This window comes from Hemiscyllium ocellatum, chromosome 20 (assembly GCF_020745735.1).
Source record: "Hemiscyllium ocellatum isolate sHemOce1 chromosome 20, sHemOce1.pat.X.cur, whole genome shotgun sequence".
Lineage (NCBI taxonomy): Eukaryota > Metazoa > Chordata > Chondrichthyes > Orectolobiformes > Hemiscylliidae > Hemiscyllium > Hemiscyllium ocellatum.
This window is the reverse complement of record NC_083420.1, coordinates 45,777,740-45,795,929: the sequence shown is the minus strand read 5'-3', so window position 1 is coordinate 45,795,929 and position 18,190 is coordinate 45,777,740.

The window sequence follows — 18,190 nt, the reverse complement described above, 5'->3', positions numbered from 1 at the left end:
AGAGTCAAAAACCTGAAACCTCCTCCCTATCAATACTGTCGATGTATCTACACCTCATGAACTACAGTGGCTCGAAATAATAGCTCACCAATTTCCAAGGGCAATTAAGAATGGCAAATGAATTCTAGCTCAATCGGTGATTCTCCCAAGTAAAATAATTTTGTCATTTATTACTTTTCTGATCCTTTGAAAGAAATATCCAATATTATCCATTCAAGGAATTATAAAATCATTGATTGACCATGAAATAGAGGGAGGTAATTTAATTCATTGTGGCATTTCCTACTTTTTCGATAAAGCCATTCAGTCAATTCCATTCCCCAAGAAATAAATTTGTTCCCTTTCAAGTGTTCATCTAATTCTCTTTTGAAGGTTATTATTTCATTTCCTCCATTGTTCTCAGGCATTTCAACTAGGTCACAACAATACAGCACTGGTTAGCACTGCTGCCTCACAGCACCAGAGACCTGGGTTCAATTCCCGCCTCAGGCGACTGTGTGGAGTTTGCACGTTCTCCCTGTGTCTGCGTGGGTTTCCTCCAAGTGCTCCGGTTTCCTCCCACAGTCCAAAAAGATGTGCGGGTCAGGTGAATTGGCCATGCTAAATTGCCTGTAGTGTTAGGTAAAGGGCAAATGTAGGGGTATGGGTGGGTTGCGCTTCGGTGGGTCGGTGTGGACTTGTTGGGCCGAAGGGCCTGTTTCCACACAGTCAGTAATCTAATCTACACTCAATAAAAGAAATTCTCCTTCTTTTGTGTTTGATTCTTTTATCAATTCCATGCCTCTGGTTGCTTGACCCATTTGTCTCTGTAGATAGTTTCTCCTCCTTTGGTGAAATGATTTTGAGCACATTCATCAAATGTTGCCCTAACAAGCTGTAGTGCTCTAAAGGGAACAATACCAGTTTCTCTAGCTGAGGTAGGGGTTAACCTTTATGGAAACGTTTGCTAAACAGGCTCCAGATTTCAAGCCCAGAAGAACAGGAGTGAGACACTTAGCTTCCCCAACAACAGGGGGAAAACTAACAAGCAGTTGAGCTCCTGACAAATGAGATGATTTTCCACTATGAAACTGTTCACTTCCAGTTTGGGAGTTTCCATCTTTGAATTTAAGTGGATTAGGAGTCCGATGTCGAGGCTGCAAAATTTCACAACATAATCTACAAATACTCAGGGAGGGGATATTTCTTCACAGTGCCACTTTCACTGAAAACATGGGCAGTTAAAGATTCCTTTGTTGGATTAAACTGGATGAGATTCAAAACCACGTTATCAATAAATTGCCTCCTTAAAACACACATTGAACAACTGATGAAATCTAGACATGCAGCTATGTGCTGAACTGAATGCACAAAATTCCAGCTGACATAGAAAAGAAGTGAAATCACAAGATCACTGAAGGTTAGATGTCTAACTGATAATTCATCACCATTGCACATCTCCCCCTGTCTGTGTCACTCACAACTTCTCTGTTCCCCCTGCTGCTACAAGTGATTGAACTGAGCTAACTGCTAAGCTTTATTTCCCACACTGGCTTGAGTAAATGTAGCTCTGTGCACACATGCTGCACTCACTAGCATCCTGGTGCTACCTGTTGTGAATGTTAGTAAGGAGTGAATCAGAACGATTCCTCACTAACATTAAAAAGACGCTAACTGCGGCTTCAAAAGGCTTTCAGATCTCACTTTGCACAAATGCAGTTATGAAATTGGATCAGAATTTCTCAGCTGGTTCCAAATTCATTTTTGAATGACACTTTATATCTCTGTTTTACTGCTTAATGTTTGTTAATGCAACACTTTTGACAAAAAAAACTACAAAATAGTAGCACTGTAGCATCTAGTTGCTGGAGGACCAGAAATTGCGTGGACAGTGATGATGCTTTGTAGCTTTAGATTATTAATTTGAAGAAAACTTCAGCAATTTATGTGTCTTTTATTAATCTTGACTCTCCCTTTTGCCAGCTTTGCTATCTACCAAACCCTCGTGTTGAAAGGCAATAATTTTTTAGATGAACAGCTATTTTAATAGGGAGAAATGCAAATCAGATACTTTTTGAAAGAAACCTAACACTCTGGGATGCACAGTTTGAGTAATTTGAGACAGGAAGTGTGCAAGTGTAGCATGCTTAGGGTGGGGTGGTTGTAGAGGTGGGTGCGGATAAAGGTGCCTTTGCATCTGCGGTGCCTGAAGCTCTCCACTGCCACTGGGAGTTTTTCTCTTCTCACGTCTGGCTCTGTTGTAGACTGACTGATAGAGACTGATTGCTAATGATAGTCAATAATTCCATTATTGTTATATTATGTGACCACCTAGGGTGATGGAGGTAAATGAGATGGTCCTTCGTCTTTTATCATTCATCACTTGTTATGTGATTATGAAAGCAGTGTATTCGCATATTCACTGGGTGTTTCTCTCCATGATTATGATGGACAAGGCTGCTTGTTCCATATTTCAGATATCAAGATCATTTATATGGTAAAAACAATGACTGCAGATGCTGGAAACCAGATTCTGGATTAGTGGTGCTGCCTGAACTGCTGTACTCTTCCAGCACCACTAATCCAGAATCTAAGATCATTTATATGCTTTGCACACTAAACCTGTCATTAACTCATTAGCTCTCCAAGGACTAATACAATGATTCCTGAATATAACTGGGTTACAATGTCTTCTTCCCCATGCATTGCATCCATTTCTTTTTTTCTTTTAGTAACTTTCCCCCTCATTCGCTCTTAGTCCATTGACTTTCTTTACCTTGCTGTTTTCTGTCTGTAACTTGACTCTCATTCCATTTGCACCATTACCACTTAGTCTGCTTCTTTCATTCTTTCCATCGTTCAGACATGAGCCATTGGGAGTAACGTCCCTAGATGTGACACCGATGTTGCTCTTTATCAGAATGATATTCAAGTGGTTCACAGCAGAGATATAGGTTGAGGTCCTCAGTGAACATGAACAGTCTGTTTATGTCACTCATCACCAAATCTGTGATTGTGTCAATTTTTGGACCAAAGTATTAAACAATCTAGTAACTCACGCTTATACTGGTCTAAGTAACAAGATATTACTAGTACATCACGATTAAGCTTCTCAATCATTCTGCCAGTTTAAGTAGAATTAGCACAGGCATTACAGGCATAATGGACATGTTATAGTATTGTTCTGTTCTGTCCTATGAAGTGATGTAAATGTATCATCCAGTGCCATATACTGTGCTCAGTTGGAAAATTAAAGTAGACTTTCATTGATATGGTTAAAAATCACACAACACCAGGTTATAGTCCAACAGGTTTAATTGGAAGCACACTAGCTTTCGGAGCGATGCTCCTTCATCAGGTGATAGTGGAGGGCTTGATCGTAACACAGAATTTATAGCAAAAATTTACAGTGTGATGTAACTGAAATTATACATTGAAAAATTGATTGTCTGTTAAGCCTTTCATCTGTTAGAATACAGTGATAGTTTCACTTCTTTCATGTGTAAATCACAAAATCTTTTTTTTAAAGTTGCATTCTCGGGTTAGCTGTTAACAATGGTGATAGCTAGACAATATGTTGAAGGTGTTAGCCCCCGTGTTCTCTGTCTGTGCCATGATGTTTAGATAGATTCTCATCTAAAAAGTGAGATAACAGAGTTCTACATGAATGTATGCAGTTTTTGAGCAAAGTGCAATGTAACTCTGCAAGTACAAATTCACCCCACAAAATATATGTGTGCATGTGGGTCTTTGTCTGTCTGTGTGTGTGTCTGTCTGGGGTGGGGGTTGTGATTGTGAGTGTGTGTGTGTGTGTGTGTGTGTGTGTGTGTGTGTGTGTGTGTGTGTGTGTGTGTGTGTGTGTGTGTAGTGAGTGCAGAATGTCTTAAGTCTGTGAGGGGGTGCATTTGTGAGTATGGGAGTGTGTGTGTCTATAAGGGTGTGTGGGGGTGTCTGTGTGCGCGTCTGTGTGTACCTGTGTCCGTGTGTATGTGAGAGTGTGTGTGTAGAAATTTCTGTGTGTGTGTGTGTAGTGCAATGGTGATCACCTATAATCTGACATGAACCCAAGGTCCCGGTTGAGGCCCTCCCTATGGGTACCGAACTTAGCTATCAGCCTCTGCTCGGCCACTTTCCTCTGCTGCCTGTCCCGAAGTCCACCTTGGAGGATGGTCACCCGAAGGTCCGAGGCTGAATGTCCTGGACCACTGAAGTGTTCCCCAACTGGGAGGGAACCCTTCATTGATATGGCACATATTGCAACCAGAGCACATTCCAAAGTGGAATGCCAATGAAGTATCTTTTGAAATTAGACCACTATAATGTAACAAACACAGCAGTCAGTTTGAGTATTGAGAGGCAGAACCTGTTAAATGCATTCCCTAAAGATGTGATGTAAGAATCCCCAGATTTGGAAAATCTTGAAGACATGATTTCAAAGTGTGGAAGATTAGGAATACACAGGTTACTGAGCAGTTCTGCTTTTTTCCCAGAGAGCACTGGGCACCTGGAACGTGGCTATGGTCAGTTCTCATTCCTTGTCTTCTGCTTGAGGCAGAAGGTAAGTACTGATGGTGCATGGGCCATCGCCTGAAGCATTTCTGATCATTCACAGGGTTCACAGAAGAAGTTTCAAGAGTTTGATTTCCCTTGTTAACCTTGAATTTTATCTCTGGTGTGGAACAGTAGGGGAGTAGGTGCAGGGGAAGGGAAGACATGTGTAGTCATGATGCTCTGACCATCATGGCTTATGTGGCCAGGCTTGACAGACTAGCTGTTCTTTTGATGCTTGTCAATTTAGCAAGTTTGATGATGTTGACTTTATTAATATGGAATAATTAAAGTAAATACAATCTCTTTAGTGATAGTGCAGATGAATGAACAACTCCTATGTTAGTCTGCTTCTTGTGATGGAGTAACATCCCCTGAATGTTCTTGGTACCCTATCCTCATGCCTTGGTCATGAGGTCTCTCTTCAAGTTTGTATCCTGTTTCTACCCCGACTGTTCCTTGAGCCCTACCAGTGGCTCCCATATCACATGAAAATCCACTTTTGTTATTGTTCAACCTTTCCTGAGGATTGTCTGCAGCTTTTAGTTTCACCACCTTCCCTGCTTCCTTTGATCAGTAGCCCTCCTGTTGTGTTTAACTAATTAGTAGTCCATACAATATGATCCAACAGGTGATATCTTAACAATTCACATCTTTCATGCTGTTGCACCCAAAATATAATAACATCCTCCCACTAGATAGAGTCATAGAGCCATAGAGATGTACAGCATGGAAACAGACCCTTCGGTCCAACATGTCCATGCTGACGAGATATCCCAACCCAATCTAGTCCCACCTGCCAGCACCCAGTCCATATCCCTTCAAACCCTTCCTAATCATATACCCATCCAAATGCCTCTTAAATATTACAATTGTACCAGCCTCCACCACATCCTCTGGCAGCTCATTCCATACATGTACTACCCTCTGCATGAAAAAGTTGCCCATTGGGTCCCTTTTATATCTTTCCCCTCTCGCCCTAAACCTATGCCGTCTAGTTCTGGACTCCCCGACCCTAGGGAAAAGATTTTGTCTATTTATCCTATCCATGCCCCTCATAATTTTGTAACCCTCTATAAGTACACCCCTCAGCCTCCGACGCTCCAGGGAAAACAGCCCCAGCCTGTTCAGCTTCTCCCTATAGCTCAGATCCTCCAACCCTGGCAACATCCTTGTAAATCTTTTATGAACCCCCCCCTTTCAAGTTTCCCAACATCTTTCCGAAAGGAAGGAGACCAGAATTGCTTGCAATATTCCAAAAGTGGCCTAACCAATGTCCTGTACAGCTGCAACATGACCTCCCAACTCCTGTACTCAATACTTTGACCAATAAAGGAAAGCATACCAAACACCTTCTTCACTATCCTATCTACCTGTGACTCCACTTTCAAGGAGCTATGAGCCTGCACTCCAAGATCTCTTTGTTCAGCAACACTCCCTAGGACCTTACCATTAAGTATATAAGTCCTGCTAAGATTTGCTTTCCCAAAGTGCAGCACCTCGCATTTATCTGAATCAAACTCTATCTGCCACTTCTCAGCCCATTGGCCCATCTGGTCCAGATCCTGTTGTAATCTAAGGTAACTCTCTTCGCTGTCCACTACACCTCCAATTTTGGAGTCATCTGTAAACTTAATAACTGTGCCTCTTATGCTCACATCCAAATCATTTATGTAAATGACAAAAAGTAGGGGACCCAGCAACGATCCTTGTGGCACTCCACTGGTCACAGGCCTCCAGTCTGAAAAACAACCCTCCACCACCACCCTCTGTCTTCTACCTTTGAGCCAGTTCTGTATCCAAATGGCTAGTTCTCCCTGTATTCCATGAGACCTAACCTTGCAAATCAGTCTCCCATGGGGAACCTTGTCGAACACCTTACTGAAGTCCATATGGATCACATCTACTGCTCTGCCTCATCAATCTTCTTTGTTACTTCATCAAAAAACTTAATCAAGTTTGTGAGACATGATTTCCCACACACAAAGCCATGTTGACTATCCCGAATCAGTCCTTGCCTTTCCAAATACATGTACATCCTGTCCCTCAGGATTCCCTCCAACATCTTGCCCACCACTGAGGTCAGGCTCACCATTCTATAGTTCCCTGGCTTGTCTTTACCTCCCTTCTTAAACAGTGGCATCACGTTTGCCAACCTCCAGTCTTCCAGCACCTCACCTGTGACTATTGATGATAAAATATTTCAGCAAGAGGCCCAGAAATCACTTCTCTAACTTCCCACAGAGTTCTCGGATACACCTGATCAGGTCCTGGGGATTTATCCACTTTTAACCGTTTCAAGACATCCAGCTCTTCCTCCTCTGTAATCTGGACATTTTGCAAGATGTCACTATCTATTTCGCTACTTTCTATATCTTCCATATCCTTTTCCATAGTAAATACTGATGCAAAATATTCATTTAGTATCCCCCCCATTTTCTGTGGCTCCACACAAAGGCCGCCTTGCTGATTTTTGAGGGGCCCTATTCTCTCCCTAGTTACCCTTTTGTCCTTAATATATTTGTAAAAACCCTTTGGATTCTCCTTAATTCTATTTGCCAAAGCTATCTCATGTCCCCTTTTTTGCCCTCCTGATTTCCCTCTTAAGTATACTCCTACTTTCTTTATACTCTTCTAAGGATTCACTCGATCTATCCTGTCTATACCTGACAAATGCTTCTTTCTTTTTCTTAACCAAACACTCAATTTCTTTAGTCATCCAGCATTCTCTATACCTACCAGCCTTCCCTTTCACCCTGACAGGAATATATTTTCTCTGGATTCTTGTTATCTCATTTCTGAAGGCTTCCCATTTTCCAGCCATCCCTTTACCTGTGAACATCTGCCTCCAATCAGCTTTCGAAAGTTCTTGCCTAATACTATCAAAATTGGCCTTTCTTCAATTTAGAACTTCAACTTTTACATCTGGTCTATCCTTTTCCATCACTATTTTAAAACGAATAGAATTATGGTCACTGGCTCCAAAGTGCTCCCCCACTGACATCTCAGTCACCTGCCCTGCCTTATTTCCCAAGAGTAGGTCAAGTTTTGCACCTTCTCTAGTAGGTGCATCCACATACTGAATCAGAAAATTGTCTTGGGTCTTTAGCATAAAATCTGGGACATAATTTTGTTTGAACTTTAGAACTTAAGGTTCTGGCAAACATCATCTAGCCTTCATTTAAAAAAGCAAACCAGAATCAACTTCTATCCCAAAGTGTTTTCATTTGACCAACAAGTTCTCCATCAATGAACCATATCAATGTTTCCATTTTACACTCATTGCTTACACTAAAATTATTCCAAACTTTGCAGATTTTTTCTCTGATGATTATTAACTGATGCGTTCCAAAGTAAACACTGTTTTACATTTAACTTATAAATTCAATAAACAATATTATCTTTGTTCAGCTTTCTTTCTTTCAAACAATCTGCCCATAATTACAGCAATTTTGGCCCTTGTCATGTAAATAACTATCCCAAGATTCTAATGCATTATAATGACTTGCACCCCTCCAATTCATTTTACAAGCCTACATTAATTTATAGTGAATTTGAATAAGATGAAAAGATAAATCAAGTCCTATACTTTACTTATATTAAATAATTGTTTTGATGTTATTTATTTCTGTGTTAATAGTATTGTAAATGGTGAAAGCATTTATAAGACATTGCTTTACTTGCTATGTAAAAAGATGCATCTATGTTCTCACTTCTCTTTGTTAAACAATATGTTTTAATTTGAATATGTTACTGCTGACATTTACTGTGTGCATTCATTACCTTAAACTTTTATATCCATTGCTCCCCATTTATTTTAAAGACATTATTGCTTCCATTTAATACTTTATTTGAAATTTGTTGCTGCTTCCATTAACCAACTCATACATTTTTAACGTGCTATCACCAATATCACCAGAGCTGACAAGATGAAGCCACATCTTCAGAAACAGTATTTTTGCCGAAGGCTCCATTCCATGGATTAATGATTCATTGTACATGGACCCTTCTGATCAATCGATTCCTTACTAGCCTTATGTTTCTTCTCGATCTATTCATATTAAGGAAGAATTTGCATCTATACATTAAAATGGCCACAACTTTGGGATATCCAAGTGCTATAAAGTCAATGAAGCACTTTTGAAGTGTGGTCATAGTTGTAATGTAGGAAACGCAGTAGACAATACCATAAATAGGAATTTGTTAATTGATCAAATATTCTTTTTATTCTCGGTATTAATTTAGGGCATGAATATTGATACTTACCTTTAGTTGCAACTTAAAATCTGCAGAAGGATAACCTCTTGAAGGTCTGTTTTGAATTTCTTCAATCTTTTATTATTTTCTGTGATCTCCGATCCTGCAAGTTAACAGATCCCTGTTAGTTTTACTGATGTCCACATTTGCTGCTGTCAGTTTTGAGCACAAGAACAATTGTCAAACAAAATTAACTGTTGAGCTGTAATGTCAGGACAGGTTGTCTGGTTAAAAAGGTAGGTTTTAATGACCTTCTTATTTAAAATTGACTAAAGGATTGGGTAGATAAAGGAGAGGGGCAGTCCAGAACAAGGCACATAATCTTAAAACTAAATTTAAATTTGGCCATTCAGGGATAGTGTCAGGAACCAATTCCTCACAAAAAAGAATATGAAAATCTGGAACCCCCCCTCCCTTAAAAACCTGTAATTGTTGTGTGGGGTCCAATTGAAAAATTTAAAATTGAAACAGATACACTTGTATTGTTCAGGAATAATAATGTACTTGAAATTAACATGGGAGCTAAAACTGCTTGACAAAAAAATCAAAAGACGAGTGAAAATTACAGAAATGGCCAAATAAATCTTTAAGGCTCTTGAAGCTATGCTGGATCTTTGTGTGGAGATTGGAACCTGACCTTTCTGGTGTGGAAATAATGGCAACTCCACAACAGCACACATGGGCCCAATCACAATGCAGCATCTTATAGTTGATACCTCAGCTCCAATTGCAGTGCAGCCAGATTCAATATGTTATCACATCCACACAACAAGTATGTCCTCAGAGTGGGCCATGTATAAGCTCGTTTGTAGCCTTGTTTAAATTTAAGATAAAAGATTAGTTTATTACACAACAATGGCTGGAAGTCATTCAAATAAGAAGACATAAAGTTACTATAAAGCTAAAATAGGATGCAAAGATTTAACGTAAGTTAGGATAAAAGTTATATATGAAGTTGAAAATGAGGTAAGTCTTTACAATCATCACATGCCTGCTTGTTTGATGATTTTTCTTTCAAAGTGAAGTGGTGGAAAATTTGAAATCAGATTCAGCAGCTGCAGATAGCTTCTGTAGTTGAATAGTTAGACATTGCTCACACTAATAGACTGAGCAGAACAGGTCCTAGAGGTATGTATTTATGGCAATACAGATTGTGGCTATTGGTATCCATATTCAGTACAGCACCTTGGATGCACCCCCTGTTCACATTATGTGCCTAAGATCTCCACACAAGCATGCCTGCTCACAGTGAGACTTTTATACTAGAACAAAACTTCAAAATAGTTACTGTTCCAAATTGTTGAATTGTACTTTCATAATGGGAATTGGGTTGGCCATGTTCTGGAGACAAACCCCTCCCCCCCATTGTCTTTTAGTTCTGATTTTAACCTTTTGAGCTGTCTCAGCCATTAGTTTGGATGGCTGTCATCTGTTGATTTTTTTGGTGAGATTGGAAGAGCTATTCATTCCTCCGGGGAAGCCATTTTATAAGTCTTCTTGTGACCACTTTAAAGATGGGTTAACTTTCTTTACAAAACATGCAGTTTCATAACTGTCCATTTGTGACAATCTCGATACTGCAGTGGAAATCCAGACTAAGGCCATGACATCACAGCTTGCTGTTAGCCAGCTCAGAGAGCTCGCACCATGACTGTGGATACCCATGTTTAAAGGGGCTTACAGACTTTCACTATAGTCCAACAGATTATTCTAATTACTAAGACACTGCCCAGGAAATGGTATTAGCTCTGTGGAGCATGACTCTGCTGTGCTCCTTCAGAGGGACAAGAGATGTGCTCTCCCCAATGTCACTCTGTCTTGCTGTTGCCTCTCAGTCACTTAGGCTAGATTACCATTGTCCATGTTGAGATGGTGCAGTCTAGAACTGGACCTTCAAAGCCCAACATTGCTCATAGGCATCCTGCAAAGCCATCTACAGATCCCCCTACCACCTCTGAAAGGCACAGCCTTGCAGCAACCACTGGATTAGCGTTGTGTAGGAGCATAAGAAAAGGGAAAGACACAAGAAGATCAGATAATAAGGGAATACCTGAGGGAGATTAGTTGCATATTGGGTGAAATGGGTGGAAAGGGCATAAACTTTCTTTTTCTGCTGCACAGCACCTATAACATTGAAACCACCAGCACCAGGGAGTTAAATTTTGAGGTCAAAATATCTGGGGAAACTGAATGCACAAACACATTTGCAATCAATCGAAGAGAAAATATTGGAAAGAAAGAAAAAGTTTTGGACTTAATGCCATTGACTTTTGAATGTTGCATGTGGGTGTGCATTTATTCACTGCACATTAGTTGCTAAGATATTCATGGTAGTGATTGCTCTCAGCAAGATCTCTGACCCTTAACTTCATAGGTAAGCATTCCATTAGAAAATACAGTGCAACCAATAATTGAGATGATCATTACATTGCTTCCAACTGTATGGCTGAATCTACAAACAGTAAGAAAAGAAGTAGGAAGGGTTTAGAGGGATATGTGCCAAATGCTGACAAATGGGATTGGATATCTGGTCAGTACAGACGAGTTGGACCGAAGGGTCTGTTTCCATGCTGTATGACTCTATGACTTCAAATACTTGATTATTATCTTAAAATAAGATCACTTGCTTGCCACACAACAGCTAAGTTCCTCATACCCGGCAAGCAGCTAAAGTTCAAAATGCACTTTGGGTTTAGGAGAAATAGAGTTATTTTTTCAAGTTCTCTTCTAAATGTGGTTCTTCCTGTTTAATGAAACTCTACCATGACTAGCTCCTTACTCTGAGCCAAGGGAGGCAGTGTTAGCAGATTAGCCAGCACTGAATCACAAAATGGTTACAGCACAATATGCCATATACCCCAGCATTCTACTTCAGCTTGCTGAATGACAAATTAGCTTAGTTCCAATTGCCCCCCAGTTTTGCATATTCTCCCCTTTCAGAAAACAGTCTAATTCTCTTCTGAAACTTTCAGTTGATTTGGCCTCCACCACACTCTCAGGCAGCTCTCTGCTGGCCCTAAATATTTGTTGCATGAGTAGGTTTTTGCTAATAGAGGTAGACAATCCTTTATTCGGAATCCTGAAATCCGAATAGTTCCAAAGTCCGAAAACTTTTTTGGAAAGTTTTTATCTCATTAACAAGGTTGTTTGGCATGCAAACAGTTAACCCAAGTCGACACCCACTCGAAGCGTGTCACTCAGATGCGACGTGGTGGGCGCAGCCCAGAACCAGCAGGCCTCAATTCTGTTTTAAGGCCCTGTTTTACTTGGGGAGTGTTTTCTCCGGTAAGATTTTTAACAATTTCACCATCAAACTGGCACTTATTCTGAAATTCGGAAAATTCTGAATTCTGAAAACCAGCTGTTCCCGAGCATTTCGGATAAAAGATTGTGCACCTGTATTGTTATTACTTCCTTTTAGTAATTACTTTAAATCAGTGCCCTTTCATTCTCGATCCTTTTATGAGTGGGAACAATCTCTCCCTATATATCCTTCAGGCTGAATCTTAAGTGGCGAAAGGTAAGTTTTTTGAAAGACCTGAGGCTGCAGGGCATATCAAATTATCTTGCAGTGTCTCTCCAAAGCTGCCTCATTAATGACTACTCTGCATCACTTACCTTCAATTTCCACCCCATCTTACCACACACCATTTTCAGAACAACCCAGGAGTCAGCGGATAAACTGGATGGGCATGGTAAGCAAAGGAGAACTCTTATAAATGTACCTTTCAAAAGACTCCACCATTGAGACTATGATTCCTAACATGGCTGAGATGCTGTGGACCATGAGTCCTTAGAAGGCTGACCTGATGGCAGGAGAGTTGCACAGAACTAGGTCATGTGCCAGAATGTAGTCTTAAATTTCCCTCTCTGAAAACTGGAAACGTTGTAAATGGGGTGAAGAATCCTCGATTAGGATCCTTGCTTCCCATCTTCACACTGTTCCTGATTGTCCCCAACTCCATGAGAATGTAACTGAAACAGCGAGAAATCTCTGGACAGAGCAGCCTGACATCACTTGCGTGAGACACCAGTGTAGTGTGAAATCGGTTTCAACAAGTGTTGTGGGGTCTGGGAACAATCCTCAGTTAAACTGATGTTAGTTTGAATGTCAAACGATAAAACTGGATCTCAACCCACACCAATTCCACCTGGACAAGAAGAAGCAGTTGGAGGTAATGAATCCTCATGTCCCATGTTATATACGCCTCATTCTTGGTAATGTGGGCATCATTGGCAGCCATTGCTGATCACTTAAGAAGGTGGCAGGAGTGTTATTATTGAAATGCTGGTTTGAAAAATCTCTGAGGCCATCTGCTATAAAGAGTAAGAGCTAAGCTGATCTACCCTAGACATCCAGGAATCAGTAAAAGAACAGCCATACTGGTACATATGCACCTTTCTGGGGAATCCCATTAACAAGCCCATGCGATGCAACACCAGGAACTACAGGAGCAAGGAACAAAGTGGACACTTTCTCCTCTGTGGGGTGCAAGACATCATTTGTCCACTAAAGAAGCTCCTCCCCCTGAGCACTTACCCCTGTGAGCAATGTTCCCTCTAAGATTCAAGACTCTATGTTCAACAATCAGCACTGCATTCCAATCATGGCATTGACTTGCGATTCTAGAAGTCTCTACCGCACATGGATCTCAAAGACCTGTGCAGCCAGATAGAAAGTTAAAGGGAACACTGCCTGTGATCTTTGGTGACAGATAAGGAGGCACAGGTGCATGCTGGGAAATTCAGCATTTAGGGCTAAAGTATGTCATTATTATTATCTCAATAACCTCTAAAACCATTAAATTACTAAACATCAAAGGGGTTCCCTGTTTGACGCTAGTGCCTGACCAGGGAAAACCAACAGAAGGTGGGCCACATTACATTCCTAGTCCTCTGTGGATTTCTGTACTTTCCAACCTTGCTTGGCCCCAGACACAACTTCAAAAGGCTGGAATTTTTCTGACCATGGAATTATAATACACACTGGATAATTTCACTGAGCGATAGATGGTTGAACTGCATTGATTATAACTGAGCTGCATTTCGGTTTTACCATCATTGGGATAACTTCTCGCATGGGTTAACGGATGATTTAATTTGCTAGTGCTGATTCCTTCCACTTTCTTCACTGCAAGAACATTAAATGTTAGAACAATGTCAGATTTGATGTCACTGCTTCTCAAAATTCACGCCTTTCATTTACACAGGATTCTCGGTTCTTTATTTCCTTTAATAGATTTCTGAAGTGTTATCACCAAACAACACACTTCATGAATTAAAGAAATGCAGAGGGAAGTATTTTCATGAGCTGATTAGGCACTGTAGATTAACTGCATGGTGTTATTTAGTCATTGTTTTTGCATTAATTTTATTTAAGTGCTATTGTCATTTTAGGTGTTAGTGATGACTCAGTAGGTAGATCATTCAGCCTTCAGACAGATAGATGTGGGATCAAGACACACTTCAGAGACTTGAGCATAAAATCTGGGCTGCCATTTCTGTCATGGTTTAACAATCTCTCTTTTGGATGTTCAACCAAGTCTGCACCTGCCCTTTCAGATTTATGCTGTTATGATCCCAGCTGATGATACTACTGGACAAGTCAGATTCCAGAATGAAAACTGACTTGATAGATCATATGTACTTTGTTTAGTTAATTAACGTGGTGGTTAGTCATCCCAGAATCATAAAATCCCTACAGTGCACAAAGAGGCCATTTGGCCCATCAAGTCCAAACTGATCGTCTAAAGAGCATCTCACCAGACTTAGATCCAGCCCTCACCCTATTCCCATAACCCCACATTTACCAAGACTAAAACCCCTAGTCTATACATGCCTGGACACTAAAGGATGATATAGCATGACCAATCCACCTAACCTGCACAACTTTGGACATCATTGAGACATATTTGTATGAGGCTGCAGCTTTTGTTTAATAACAGATTAGAAGTTTATTGCACAAAAGAAAAAAATAGGAAAAGCCAACTAATCCATTTAAATATGGAAGACAAGTGTAATGATTTTAAAATACACAGCAAAACAAAATCTCAACTTGTTTCCCAGCAATATTCATTGTAGAAACTCAAATCTGGATCCAAATTACACACTATCTCAACTATTAAGTTTATATCTAACTGACTCCTTGCAGTTTCTTTTCTATTCACTGTGAAGGTAACTCATATATCCTTTACAAGTCTGCTGATTTTGACAAATTTCCCAGCCTAAACTTTCTCAGTTCTAATAATGAACAGAGTCACAATCAAACCCTCCACGTTTCATAGTTTCACAAACTAAAACCTTTAGTGGAGGCAAACTATTCCTCGGGCCATGTTAAACTCATTCAAGAGATAAATTAAACTTTCTTGCTTGGTATCTTCTGAACTGAAGTTCAAAATGAACCAGCTCAATTCTGTATTCTTCCGAACTGAAAACAAAATTATTTGCCAGACATGTTTACCCTACTTCTTGAAAACGCAACAGTATAAACCTCTTTCCATTAACATCACAGAGTCTTGGTCAAATTGTACATCAATGATCTGGATGAAGGAACTGAGGGCATTGTTGCTAAATTTGCAGATGACACAAAGATAGATGAGTGGACAGATTGTTTCGAGGAAGGGGGAAGGCTGCAGAAGAACTTGGATAGACTGGGGAATGGACAAAGAAATGGCAGATGGAATGCGATGTGAAAAAGTGTGAGGTTATGCACTTTGGCAGGAAGAATAGAGGCATGAACTATTTTCTGGACTGGGAAAAGCTTTAGAAATCTAAAACATAAAGGGACTTTGAAGTCCTAGTTCAAGATTCTCTTCAGGTTAACATGCAGGCTCAGTCGGTATTTGGGAAAGAAAATGCAGTATTTGCATTCTTTTCAAGAGGGCTAGAATACAAGAGCAGAGAGGTATTGCTGAGGCTGGATAAGGCTCCGGTCAGACTGCATTTTGATCTTTGCGAGCAACTTTGAGCCCTATATCTATGGAAAGATGCCCTTGCATTTGAAGAGCCTTAGAGGAGGGATACAAGAATGAACCCGGGCATGAAGGGCTTGTCATATGAGAAGGGTTGTGGATTCTGGGTCAGCACTCAGTGGAGTTTAGAAGGATGCGGGGAGAATCTGAGTGAAACTTGGAGAATACTGACAGGCCTGAATAAAGTGGACATGGAGAGGATATTTTCACTAGTAGGGGAGACGAGGACCTGAGGGCACTGCCTCAGAGTGAAGGGACAACCCTTTATAACTGAGATGAGGAGGAATGTCTTCAGCCGGAAGGTAGCTAATTTGTGGAACTCATTACTGCAGAAGGCCATGGAGACCAAGTCATTGACACAGAGGTTACCTCTTTAACACAGAGGTTTTTAGATTAGGATTAATAAGTGGATCAAAGATTATGGGGAGAAGGCAGGAGAATGAAATTGAGAAACATATCAGCCATGATCGAGTCTCCTCCGTCATTCAATGAGCTGAATGGCCTCATCCAGCTCATATATCTATGGGATTGTGGTCACCTGCTCAAATGCTGAATTGAGTTGCTGTTCTGGAATGAGTCTGACCTGATTTTTTTTTAAAGAAAGGAAAACCTTCCACCGCAATAACTAATCTGCTTCAATTTTGAAATCAAATTAAAATCTATAAATGATATCCATTTCATCACAATGTCATCACTTAGAAGAAGAAGCCCACAAGACTGCTTGATTGTAATCACATTGTTGTTTGTGGAGCCTTGCTGCATGCCACATTTACACATACCCATTTACTCAGCAAACAATGCCTGTCTGAATAGAATCACCACGAAATACATGTGACTGAAGCTAGAGCAGTCTCCAAATAAAAGCAAGATTATTTTGACAGCTAAATGCATATCATTACAGAAACATTATGTGCATAGAATCACTGGCAGCAATGTGAGGAAATGTTAGAGCATTACTATTGCTCCCTGGTTGGCACAATGGCTCTCATAATTTGTAACCTTAATTTTTCTGGCAATGAAGTCAGTTTACATTGTATTCGTGAAATACTGCACACATGGATTGCTCCTTGATATATCCCTCGGTCAAGGGATTGAACATGATTATGTAAGAAGAGCTTTGAGAATGTCATTAGCTTGGTTGTCTGTGGAGGTGGCAAATTGTAAAGTGTATTCGACTAATCAAATCAATAGCAGAATGAAAGGTGTAATGAAGGAAACATGCAGAACCAGACTCTGGAGACTCATTGTTCTTCATTTGTTTTTTATTCCTGAAACAATATTAACTCAAAGAGATGGCTTTTAACCATAAACAGCAAACCACTGTTGTGAGTTAACGTCCCAATGGACATTAGCATCTGGACGCGAAGGCCAATTCTAGCTTCTGACCCTTATTTAAATATGATAACAGAAAGCCCACCTTGATAGAGACTTGCATTTTGCAAAATCATTTTATATGTGGTTGAAATGTTTTGAACACCTCTAGAGATTTGATCATGTACAGAGGAACCTCAATAATCTGGCATTTGATGAATCGAATTTCAGATTATCTGAACAAGGGCACAAGGTCCCGATGCTTGGCTAACTATGTTAACTGGCATTCGATTATCCGTCATTCAATTAACCGACCGAAATATTCCCCGCCCCTGTCCTTCAGATAATCGAGGTTCCTCTGTAATCCATGTTAATATTCCTGGAGCCAGTACTGGAGGGAGGGCCGCACTGTCAGAGATGCCATCTACTGGATGAATTGTTAAACTGAGAACCCAGATGACATTAGAGGGATATGAAAGAATCCAATGTTCTACTTTGGGAATTCTCCTTGGTGTCCTGGCCAATCTATATCACTAAAACACATGATAGTTTATTGCTGTTGTAGGTCATTGCTGTGCATACATTGGCTGCAGCATTTCGCATATTGCTGAAGTGTTGGCAGGTCAAAAATATTTCATCGACTGTCTAGCACTGGGATATGCTGATGCAGTGAAAATGTATCATCTTTTAATGGCTTTGTCTCTGAAATTTCGGATTGAACCTTTCACTCTGGAATACTTTACTCTGAGAATATTTGTACTTGCAAAGTGGGGGCCCAGGACTTTTAAAAGATCAATCAGATCAGACCATAAGGTCATATGACATAGGAGTAGGTCATTCAGCCCAGCGAGTCTGCTTCTCCATTCAATGAAATCATGGCTGATCTGATAATCCTCAACTCTACTTATCCACCTTTGTCATATAACCCTTGATTTTGTTACTGATTAAAAATCTATCACAGTTCAGAATATTCTTTATAATCCAACCTCATCAACTCTCTGTGATAAAGCATTCCACAAAATTATGACCCTCGGGAGAAGAAATTACTCCTCATCTCTTGTGACCACTTGTTCTGAGGTTATACCACTGGTATTAGACTCTCCCACAAGGGGAACAATCTTTCC